We start from the raw sequence: 7,214 nt of genomic DNA, 5'->3' as shown, positions 1-7,214 counted from the left end.
ATGGAATTGGCATCACATGGTGTTGGGGCCCTTTATACCCTACAATTAATAAAACTAAAATTCCGAGACATATCAAATCTATAGTTCATCTTAATTTGACACCGACTTATTAAACGGTAAGTTACAATTATTGAATTTGTTTTCTAAGTTGCTCTAAACTCTCCCTCACAAAAAACAGATTAGATGAAATGAGATTATGAGAGAGTTGTTTCAATTTGGTGAAAAGAATAACTAACTTTACATTTACATGTCTCTATTTCCCAAACGCTAGCAACACATGTGAAAAGCTTCAGAAGCAAGATATATAAATAGAATAGAAAAAGAATAAATGAATATGAATATTAAGAGTTTAATAAATATGCTATGTAATTATAAATTAATTTTATATTAAAATGTTAATAAATAAAAAATATATTAAAATGTGGAGTAAAATAAGATAATTTAACAGAAATATATAATTAATATTTAATGTTAATGTAAAATATTTTATATTAAAAGTGTTCTTTTTATTCAACTTTCTTGTTGAATTTGATAAATAAAAATTTTATCATCATATTTGCTTTGTTTCAAAATAGTTAACTTATTTAATCATTTTATACATAATAAAAAATATATTAATAAAAGAGAATAGTCATTTTTATAAAATTAACTTTATTAAATTTGTGTATTTACTATTACTATATATAAAGCGAAATATCATGAATTGAAAACGATAAAATTTTAATTATATTTTTGGACAATTTTTTTAATCATAAATAGGTCAAATTTAATAAAATTACAATTACTTTTCTTTTATTTTTAATATTTTTTTTCAAAGTTGTATGAATTACGTGTAACAATATTGTAAGAAGGGCGGAGAATATAATACTATTGTATTAGTGATTCTACCAACTAGTAGCATATATATAATCAATCTGATTGACATCATTATAATTACCAATTAGTTGATGTTGATATTGGGTTATGAAGGTTATTGATCACATTGACAAAACATTAACTTCTCTACAGACCAACCAACAACTTTCCCATTTGATTTCACCCACTTCTATTTATTTATATCAGAAGAATGCTTTCATACCTATGAAAAAAGTGGGAATCGATAAGTATACAAAAATTTAAACCATTTAAAAAACATAGAGATAAAAAATAATGTGTGATTTCAAGTGATTGATTACTTATCATGTCTAATAAAATTCTAGGATATTAGAGTTCATTTGATAAATAGGATAAAAAACATCATATGAACAAGTTATTATATTTAGTTTAAATTAAGTGTTTAATAAATCAACATGAGATGATAAATTAATTTAGAATCTTATCTTATTATATTTTTTTGAGTTGAAATTTTTATTATGAATATGAATTGAGTTATAAATTATCGGAATATGATAAAAAATAATAATTTACTCAATTACCTTAATAAAATATAGTTTAAAATATAAAATTGAAATATAATAAAATATAAATCTAAAAATAATTAATAGAATTTAATATTAAACTTTAAAATAAAATATTAATAATTAATTTAAAAAATATTTACGATTTTATCATGAGGATAATTTTATCTTTTTATATAACTTAATAAATTAGTTTCAAAATTATAAAAACATTTAAATTACATATCATGTCTAATTGTTGGAAATAAAAGAAATTGGATAATTCTCGATTGGGTCTCTTGGCCCAGAAAAGAGATTTTCAAAAGTTTTACTACACACATTTCAAATTTGACATTTACACAAATCTATTAGAACTAAAATCTATCCAAACACTTTTAAAAAATCAATTTTTTTTAGATATTCAAATAACTCCACTCTCACAAAATTGAAGATTCAAATTTTGAATTTATGGATGGCAAACTCGCTTTTGAGTTTTTCAAAATATTGACAAATACCAATTTAAATTAGCCAGAATATATTTTTGTTCTAACTAACATAAAGTTTGAATTTTTTGAAAGTGGTGAAAAATTATACTCCGAGAAATTTGTGTGAAATGATTTTAAATTTTATTTATTATGATGCATGATAGTTTGTGTAGTTCAGAGGATTTTAGGGGTATGAGTACGAAATTGAGGGGTAAGACATAAATTAATCGAGTTTTCATATTGCTCATCTTGTGCCATTTTGTTTTTGTCAAACGAAAAAACATTGTCCCATTTTTCTAGATCCATTTTTTTTTTGTCAATAGAAAAAAGCTTGTGCCATTATTTAAGGCAGATTAAAGAAAAAAAAAGTAAACAACGTACTTGTGTTCAGATCCAATATATGTTGGGCCTGACAGAATGTACATCATAAAAGGGGTATTTTATTTAAAAAGGATGCTAATCCTAAAACTTTAGAATTTATCGGAAGCTTTAATCTGGTAGATGAGGTATGAGACAAATTTGAAAATGAGACTTTTTTTTTATAAATAATAATAGCATTTTAGTAAATTTTACATATTTTTATTTAAAAAATCATTTAATAAATTATTACATTGATTTCGTTAAATATTTTTTTATGATATTTAATTTTTTTTTCAATCAATAATAAAGTCAATCAATTTAATCTTTGTTGAGACATTGGTTATCTTAAATTATATTTTATTAACTTTAAAAAACTTTTTTAAATTTAAACAATAATTACATGAATCGTTAACATTATTCTATAAATATATGCATTTGAATAATAATCAACTTTTTTATATAATTAAGTATATGAATTGACGTAATATTCATATTTATAAAAACAATTCTTTGGAGCACATGGTGATGTGGTCTGCGTAGGAGTGTAGTAGTGGAAATACGTGACCATTTTTTGAATTATCTTTGGATGTTCTCATGTTAGTACAATATCAGGTTGATTTTTTGAATCTTTCTCTACCTATTACTTTTACAGCATTAATTGATTCATACATATTAAACAAGTAAGGATATCATAAAAGTGATTTCGATTCAAATTTGACCAAAGAAACACAATAAGTACAAAAGCAAAATACTTCAAAAGCAAATTAATACCTATCTTATTATACACTTTTTTTTGACAACCATATCAACATTGTATATTTTCATATTCATGTTTCCTTGATTTCATTCTAGTTGTGTTCAATTGATAGCACCCGATCCCATGCTTCTTGATTTTCTATTACTACGCGTACTAAATTAATTTTCATTATTGTAGAAGTTTATGCTTATCATTCTTGAAAAATCAGTAGAAACTTTTTACTCTATTGGAACTACTGACATTTTATATTATACTAAACAATGTTAGTCAAATATGGAGTGATCGTGATGGATATAAAGAGGTCAGCGTTGGCCACAGTTCGTCAATTAATCCTTTGCTTTCTTACTCTGCCAACAAGAGTCTTCGAATGTTGTATTAGGATTCCATTGACAGCTTTAAGGTAGTCGCTGGAGTCATGGTCTCTTAGAATTGTGCCTTCTATTAGCCGAAATACCGGACATGTCCGTCATATAAAACAATTGTTTGGCTTTTCTAATAGAAAATGTTGTTTTCTTGCTTTTGAATCCATTTATTCCTAGTAGAATGCTCTACCCACATTAGTATGTTAGCTTATAAATTTTTTTCAAACTCTTTGTAGATTTTCTACTATTTCTGGGAATGTGATTTTAAGTGTTGGATTGGAAGAACCTATTTTGATCCCTATTAGACAAAAATCTGGTTCTTCGGATGTATCAATACTGAATTATTACAATAAAAGCCTTTGTATCTTTAGGCCATTGTGGAATTTCATATGCATGAAATGCTAAGATCCATGTACTGCTTTTCCAACAATTCCTTTTTATTTATAAAATATTTGATTTGATCTTCAATTGTAGTAGTCTTGTTTTGCTTGTTCCTGTTCCGCAGATGGACAATGTAATTTCACAAGCACAAACAACACTAGGGCCACTTGTCTTTCAGCGTTCAACATTCGGTGGTATCAATTCAAAGTCCAGCAACATCAGCAGTCGTCTCCCTACGATATATCTCTTATTAGCATGGATCTTTGCATTTTACTCATTTTCCTTTTGGTCATTCACATATTGTACTATAAGCGGCTATAGCGGCACAATACGCTATTCAGTACAAAATATTGTTAAATAGCAGCTATAACACTATTGCATAGTGAAATTTGAATAAACTACTATTTTTTGTGATATGTAATCAACCAACACTGATAACGGCTACCCAGAAAAGGTAAATTTTTGTGATTAAATTTCGGTTGATATTATTTAATGAAATTATTCATATTGACTTTAGACAATTGAATTCAAAATAAGAATCAAGAATGTAAATTATTTGATTTTGTATGATGGTTATGATTTATTGACCCTAGTACATAAGTGAATTTTTTATGTTAGAAAATTGAGTGTTTGTCAATTACAGTTTTTGTCATTAAAAAATTCTATTTTTCTTTTTTTTTTTATAAAAATTATAAAATTTTCATTTGTTTGCTACATTTTCAAATTAAAACTTGTTTACTGAAAAACAAAATCATTTTTTTTAACCATTGTTTTTTTAAGTGTTATTCACTGTAATATGAAAACACAAACAAATTTTGTTTTTCTCAAAAAAAAAAAACATTAAAAAATAATTTCAAATTTATTGAATATCTAAAGGATTTTTTTTTAAATACAAAACGTTATCATATACTTAACTATTACTTGAGTTATAAGAGTTGTAACACAATGCTACTTTAATTAATAAAAATTTATTCCTTTTGATGCTTTTTTAAAGATAATAGCTTTAATTTTTTTAAAATCATATTGGGCCTCTCACATATCAATTTAAACATGTCCAATCAATGTCAAAATGTACTTCACTATGTTAGATAATGTTATTATATATTAATCGTAAAGGTATTTTAGACATTTCTATTCTTTTATATATATATTCATTGTAACCCTATTAACTCAAGATTGGTTCATTCTATGTTATGAGTGGTTGTTTCTCTTTTTTCTCTTTTCATTGTTAAAATGGTATCAAAGAGCTTTGGTTGATTTTGAGATCTACTATAAAGAAGAGAGAGACTATTTTGATAGGAGAGGCAACCACCAAAAGAGAAAAGAGAAGAGTAACCTTATTCCCGATTTTGTTAAATCAGTCTCACAAAAATATCAATTACGCATTCGTTAACCGTTGGATCGGGCTTATTTTTGGACAGTAGGTTCGCGATATTCAGGGCTTCGTCTTCAACGGTCGGATCGAAGAAACAACATAGGGAAGGGGGAGAAATAGTGCTCTCACAGTACCAGATTATCCTTAATTTATTTTGTCTCAGTGATTGTGTTTGTCGTATTTCTTGTCATTATTTGTTATGGTTGGTGCTAAGGATGATTCTCTTCAAGCACATTAGAAAGCACATTGTCCGAAATTGGGGAGAGCACATAAGAAGAATTTTAGGGGGTCATAGTCTAATGTTGTTGCTTCTGCTCCTCCTTCCATTGGTTCTTGTTCTGGTTCTGTATACTCATCTGAGACTGCTTCCCAAATATCTGATATTGCAGAACAACTTCAAAAACTTATTACCACTCAATCACATGCCATGTCTGCCACCTCTTCTAAAGGTTTGAACTCATCTGGTATGTCAGATATATCTCCTTCTATATGGATTCTTGATTCGGGAGCATCTCATCATATGACATACGATGATAAATCTTTTGTGTCTGTGAAACATGTCTCGTCTGTGTCAGTTATGACTGCTGATGGCACTCATATGCCACTAGCAGGCGTTGGTTATGTCTCCACACCTAACATGTCTCTTTCTGATGTTTATTATATTCCTAATCTTACTTTGAGTCTTGCTTCTGTTAATCAAATATGTGATCTCGGTTATTCGGTTATGTCTTCTTCCACTTCTTGTTGTGTGCAGGATCCACATTACGGGAGGCTGATTGAGACAGGTCATAGACAAGGGAGACTTTACATTTTGGATGACCTGCGACTCCCAGATACTGCAGCCTCAACAACTACTGCTGACTTATTATCTAGTTTTCGCTTGAATTCATTATCTTCTAGTTTTTATCTATGACATTATCGCCTTAGACATGTTTCTGCTTCTAGATTAAAATATTTGGCTTCTACTGGAGCCTTAGGAAAGTTGCAAATCTATGATATCTCAGATTGTTGTGGTTGTAAACTTGCTAAACTTCTAGCTTTACCGTTTAGTAAAAGTGTTTCCGTTTCATATGCGCCCTTTGATTTAGTTCACTCTGATGTTTGAGGTCCATCACCGGTTCTCACCAAAGGTGGATCTAGATATTATGTTTCGTTTATTGATGATTACACTCGTTATTGTTGGGTTTATCTTATGAAAAATCGGTCTGAATTTTTTGACATTTATCATATGTTTCGTGCAATGGACAAAACTCAACACAATTCTGTTATAAAGTGCTTTCGTTGTGATTTAGGTGGTGAATATACCTCTAATAAATTTTCTGAATTACTTGCTTATGATGGCACCCTCCACCAAAAATCTTGTACTAATACTCCTCAACAAAATGGAATTGCTGAAAGGAAACACCGTCATATTATAGAGACTACTCGTTCCCTTTTGTTGTCCGCTTCAGTTTCTAGTGAGTTTTGAGGAGAAGCAGTTCTTACTGTTGTTCATGCTATTAATAGAATTTCATCATCTATCATATCAGGTTTGTCTCCCTTTGAAAAATTGTATGCATCTACCCCTGATTACCATTCTTTGAAAGTATTTGGTTCTACTTGTTTTGTTCTTTGCCCTCAAGTAGAGCGCTGTAAGTTGTCTTCTCGTTTAACCATGTGTGTTTTTCTTGGTTATGGGGATGGTCAAAAAGGTTATCGTTGTTATGATTCTCATGTAGGAAAACTTTATATATCTCGTAATGTTGTTTTTCTTGAGCACATCCCTTTTTACTCTATTTCCTCTGATTCTCATATTACTAAGAGTTTTGTACTAACCCATATTGATCTGTTTGATCCTAATGATTATGCTTCTGGTGATTGTAATGTTGAGAATTGCAGGACAAATACTAATACTCCACATGATGACATCCCTCTTGCCCCCCAATTGTTCAACCACCTCCTGCGATTGTTGATCCTCCTCATTACCCCTCTCGTCAACGTAAGTCTACTCAGTTACCTGATTTTGTCTATTCCACTTACTCAACTTCGTTTGTTTCTTTCTTAACCTCTATTCACAGTTTGTCTGAGCCCTCTTCCTATAAAGAGGTTGTTCTTGATCCTCTTTGGCAGCAGGCTATG

This window comes from Cicer arietinum, chromosome 6 (genome assembly GCF_000331145.2).
Source record: "Cicer arietinum cultivar CDC Frontier isolate Library 1 chromosome 6, Cicar.CDCFrontier_v2.0, whole genome shotgun sequence".
Classification (NCBI taxonomy): Eukaryota; Viridiplantae; Streptophyta; class Magnoliopsida; order Fabales; family Fabaceae; genus Cicer; species Cicer arietinum.
The sequence above is the reverse complement of the archived record's forward strand: the minus strand, read 5'-3'. Positions refer to the sequence as shown.